The sequence below is a fragment of the Idiotropiscis lumnitzeri genome, chromosome 14 (genome assembly GCF_059441095.1).
Source record: "Idiotropiscis lumnitzeri isolate Australia: NSW breed Sydney's pygmy pipehorse chromosome 14, RoL_Ilum_1.0, whole genome shotgun sequence".
Classification (NCBI taxonomy): Eukaryota; Metazoa; Chordata; class Actinopteri; order Syngnathiformes; family Syngnathidae; genus Idiotropiscis; species Idiotropiscis lumnitzeri.
The window spans coordinates 5441069-5447068 of NC_142404.1; positions in this window are offsets into that span (position 1 = coordinate 5441069).

Here is a 6000-nt window from a genome sequence, read left to right on the forward strand (position 1 = left end):
TGTGGGGGGGTATCGGATAGTAATGATAATGATCATTCATGCAAAAACAAGACCTTGCAGCGGTCGCTGCATGGCCGGGCACTAATACTACTACTACTACTACTACTACTACTACTACTAATAATAATAATAATAATAATAATAACAATGATAATAATTATTATTATTATTTTTCAATAATAATAATAATAATAATAATAATAATAATTATTATTATTATTATATATATTTGTTCTTTATCAGATGGCTACCAACAATTTCTCCAAGTGGAGGTAGCATTTGTGAAATTACAGTACATATCGCCATCTTCTGGTCAATCAGAGAAATGTTGACGGTGACAATTCCCGAGAATCTAAAACTCATACACGAGCTGAATTTCAATTTGTGTCTCGTGAACGCTCTAAATTGCCCTCAGGTATGAGTCTGAGTTGTTCGGTTGTTCGTCTCTATGTGCCCTGCATTGGCTGGCAACCAGTTCAGGGTGTCCCCCGCCTCCTGCCTGAAGATTGCTGGGATAGGCTCCAGCACCCCCCGAGACCCTAGTGAGGAGACGCGGTACAGATAATGGATGGATGGAAAAAAGACTCGGACTAAGCTGGAGCGCAAGATTCGTCACCACCGTCGATTTGTCTGTTGATGGCGCCATCTGGTGTTGCAAAATCATAGCACAACGCTAATTCGGCACACCTGAATAAGCCATGTCTTATTTATTTTTGAGAAATATAACACTTTACGACTAGGTATTTCTTTTATCTTTCAAGTTTCTTGAATTTCTTTTGAAAATGTAAACTGTGTGATATGATAAAATGATTGCAACTTCTTTCTTTATTTATTTTTTTAGACCGGTTAGTACGTCTGCCTCCGAGTTCAGAAGTGCAGCCGATTTCGTCCGGGTTGTGTGGGTTTTCTCTGGCTACTCCGGTTTCCTCCCACATTCCAAAAGCATGCATGGTAGGTTAATTGAACATTCCAAATTGACCCGAGGTGTGTGAGTGTGGATGGTTGTTTGTCTTTGTGTGATGGCGATTGCGAACCTTGCTTGTATCTATATATATATACACACACGCACACACACACTCACTCACATTTTCACTGATTTTGTGGAGATGATCACATGAGATCACTTTTCCAATCCAAACTATTATGCAGAACCCTTATATACTTTCTCATGTTGAAATGGACAAGAGCGGTTAATGTGCATTTGCATTTTGGTAGTGATTGATTAGCATTTTAGAAAACAGAACTGACAATTCGAGCAATATTACCTTGCTTGCCTCCCTGCTGTGACGTAGACGAAACCGGAAAAAATAACAAGCCGAGCTCCAAAAGAGGGCGTGCCAATTTGTCTTAAATGTCATCCCAAAAAAGGCGGTAAATCACCACAGAGTCTTTTAGATGGAGCCTTTTAGTACTGATGTAATTTTGACATACAAACCCATTACATAAGTGCCAATGTTAACGTCAATGAAGAGTCCCTTTCATAACAACAATCCGGTTGCGACCTTGGTTGTTCCTGTTACTCACCTGCCATCCGTTTCACCAATTTAGCCTTTTGATCTCTGGCCTGCTGCGTTTTGCTACCTTCAGTCGGTCAACTTCCCAGTCTCAGAGGAAGCAATCCTTCCCGGGATACGGGAAACACCGGTTTGAGACCAGACTAGACTACGCCAAAATCAAGATTCCTGTTAGGGAGTGTCTCATGTGTAAATAAATCTCCCTACATTGGTGCCCAAAACTCCCTGTGACAGTTAAACTCCATCTTTTTCATTGACTCTCTTACGCACATCGCACATCTGGGATGAGTGATTGATGTCACTGCTGTGGTTGTCATGCTGGCGGTCTACGTATTGATTTGCTCCGGTGCTTATTGAGTGTTTGAATAAATTTGATAGACAATGTTAAAAAAATGAAAAGAAAAAGTGAATTACCCGGTGAAGTTAGGAAGAAACTATAGTGTGAAGTATAGGAGGAGCAGTCTCGTTTCATCATTTACTGACATCTTTAAGGAAACTGGAAAATGTACAACATAACTAATATTGAATTATTATGGTTATAGAGAAAAGAAATCGGAATGAAAATAAACACAAGTCAGTCTACAAGTTTTTTTCCATTTCAAGCAAGCTTATCTGCTTGATCTGGACCTGCACAATGGTGGAGAAACAAATCATGATCATGAGATTGAAAGCAATTCGTAGTTTGCTATATCACCCAGCACTACTCATTCTGAAGGCCCTGGGAAGATTATATTGAGAAAGTAGCACAAAGAGAATGAAAAAGTGGCTTTTGTTATGATATGAAGAGAATGGGCAGGATCCAAATTCATGAAACAAATATTAGCATTGAGGTTGTAACTGTAAGTCAGTGCTTTTGGTCATCTTAAGCCAGAGGAACTTGCTGGCCCTGACCACTCACCACAAGGTCCAATAAAAAACAAGCTAAATTGACACGTTTACAGAAAAAAGAGAAATAATAAAACATTGTCAACTCTCTCTTAAATGCAAATTGAGTCAAGGTCCTCAAGAGACGGCACAGGAATGCAACACACTACATCTTGCTCTTGCACAAATTCACACAGACACAAAAACAACCCCTCCAAAAGTCATTTAACTTTTTCACACCAAGGTGGCAGCATAGCACGAAGACACGATTTTCAACAGTGGGACACTTGACCATTGACCACTTTTTAACCCTCGACAGGACAATCACCATAGGAATCCTATAATAATTGCGATTATACGGTTTTACAGTCTAGACATACTGTAAAGATTTATATTCATATATTTACTATTCTAAATGTGGAAAAACTAAATAATAAGACATTATTTACACAAGTTCAGGTGTAAGTAAAACTTGCAATAAAAAGTAAAGTCAATAACATGAATGACATAATCCTGCTAATGCATTTTTTTTTAAAAAGTCACAGGTCTGCTATGTAATTGCATGCCAAAATGAAAAATAAAGAAAGAGCTTAAGAAGCCATGAAAGGGACAATAAGATAAGGTAAGGTCAGAAGTAAAACAATGATGTCATGGCATTGCTGAAAGTTTATTTGCATCTTCATTTGATTGTTTTTAGTTTGTGGCATGGAGGACGACCGGTTAGCACGATGGCCTCATAGTGCAGAGGTCGTCGGATAAACTGACAAACCAACTGAGCGCTTTAACTCGCTAACAATGCAACTAAAAATCTTCATGTCTACGCTTAATCGTCTCAATCACAAAACCTGACGGTAACGGCGCAAAACAAAGTCATTGCGTCAAATGTGGAGGTACAATGCCCCCTTGTGGTCTTAATGTGTAGCTACACATGTAGTCACACACAGGTCTCCAGATAGACATTTGCAAATTCCAGACGCATTTATGAGTAGTCCACGGTCGGACTGTAACAAAAGTCACATTTAAGAACGCAGCCAATCAAGAGGCTCAGTGTTTACGGATCGCGCGCTTACGGATTTCTGTACGCATTTAACTTTGTGTTTGCGCATCCAAATCATAGTCCACATTTGCAGATTTTTGTTGCACTTTTGTGACTTCAATCACGCATTTGTATATGAATAATGGGCCCATAGGGAACACATAACATTTTTGTTCCACATTTTGATAATGGAGGATGTAGTAAAAGAACATGTGAGGTTCGTCATTTCACACATTTTGTATAATTATAATACCCTAAAGTAAGTATTTCCAAGATTTCTACTGGTCATGTGACACCTGAGACATTATTTAACTCAACCACTCATTTTTCTGCACTTTCTGTTGAATAAAAGGTAAAGAGTAAGGCTTTTTCTCATATTAGCAGCGAACTAGAGCGGTGTGCGTTGGTATTTCAGCAGCACATAACACCGGAGTGTGAGGGGTGAGCTGGGTGTACTAATGGACCTCACTGGCTGACCACATTCCACAGCTGTGTGACTCAAGGACTGACGCATAAAGTATCTCTGCCGCCTTGCAAGTATTCCCGAGGACCAACGCTCACATGCCTTCTGTGATTTTTTTTTTAAAGAAAAAAAGAATCTGAGTTTTTGTTGCTAACTCAATAAACTATTTATAAAAATCTTTTCAAGATCCCATCCTTGGGCTTCGCCCAAGTGTGTCTGGTTGTCTCTCCTTTGATACAGTAGATATTCCGCTTTTTATGTCTTTGTTCATTTCTCTTTCGCATCTCCGGAGGATGATCCCTAAAAATGGTCATCTTTGGACTGTTCGCAAGGGACTCTTGAAGGAACATGAAGGCTATTCAGTGGCCCCCTCGAGGATGGGAATCCATGGGAATTTGTGACAATAATGAGTCATCATCGAGATGTACATTAGAAATTGTGGCTGTCCAATGAAAAGCACAGAGATTTCTGATATTATTAATTAAACATTTATTTTCGTTTTAAAAAAATACGTTATATTTTTAATGTATGATAGATAAATAGATATTTTTTTTTTTCATTCCAGACACAATTTGTCCACTCAAAATCTTTTTCTTCTTCTCTTTCTTCGAATGTCAAAAACACCAAATTTGATGTGGACATCTCTACTCATGCCCACTTCAACCTCTGGAAATATCACAATTAGACTCTTTAAGACTAACTTATGGGAGAATGAGGAAATGAGCATCTTATATTCATTTTCTCAGTTTCCCAAGATACAAACACAAGAGGATTTTCATATGATATCTAGAGATCTAAGAGATCTATAAGGGGGTACGCCTGCCATTGTGTATACAAAAATGACACACCGCCCTTATGGGGTCGGCCACTTGGTTGGAGCTGTGGGGATCCGAATTTTGTCTATCCATCCATCCATCCATTTTCTTCATTGCATAGCCTAACCAGGATCGCCAGTGTTCTGGATTTTTTAAAGAACAACATTTTTTGGCAAAGGTAGTGAATGCGCATTCACCTTAAGATTTGTCATGGTTTGGCCAAATGCAAAACAAATGTTTCTTCACATTTCCCTTGCGACAAAAAACTTACAGGTCTAGAGAAAGTTTAGTGAACGTTTGGGACCTTGAACAAACCCTGACGAGAAGGAAACATTTGCCACCTGAAGTTAGCTTTTGTTTCAGAACATCAGAACTATTTTTAAATCAGCCAATGATGTAGCTAGTAATGCTATATAGGGTCTGAAAATCATGACTATTGTTTATTTTCTAATTATTGCGTTTGAATATCAAATATTTTCAAAAGATTGTAGCTCAATCAAAGAAAAGTGAGGAGAGGCGGCTTGGATAATGGCTGGATGGATGGGTTATGTATTTATTGGCTTCAAAGATACCCATTTTTTTCTCCCTACTGGCAAAGAGGTGTGGTTAGTGACTTGCTAGGAGCACAAAATCAAGAACCGAAAAAAAAAAAAATCGAAAGACTCCAATATAAATATACCAACTTATAAGCAACATGCAAGGAGTAGGAAGATGTCCAATTTATTTACCTATGTTCCCACCCCTTCAATAATACCTCAGATTAAAATTATTTCAAACAAATTGAACAAAAATTGCAAACAAAATGCATACCAAAATCAATGCCGACACCCCTAACCCAATTGTTCTTCTCTGTATATACACACTGTACATAAACACGATGTTTTGTTCTGAGACGTGCTAAAGATGTACAGTTAATATGGCGCAATATTTGCAAAGTATGCAAATAATTTTTTAAGTAAATCAAACTGAGTTCACTGAATTAAAATATTTAACTGAGTTCAATTTTTTGGTATAAATCATGATAATGATTTAATTTTCACAGCCCTAATATATATATATATATATATATATATATATATATATATATATATAAATACACATTATACATTATATATACACATTATACATACATGCCGTTTTATGTTTGGAGAATGTTTTAATTCTTCTTCATACTGTTTGTGCCACAGATTCACAGCACAAATCGATTTTGAATGTTTTCCTGTAGTTTCTTGTGTTTTGCAGTAAAAATTCATTAGTGATGCCGTTTGAAATGATCCATCCATCCATCCATTATCAGATCAACTTACA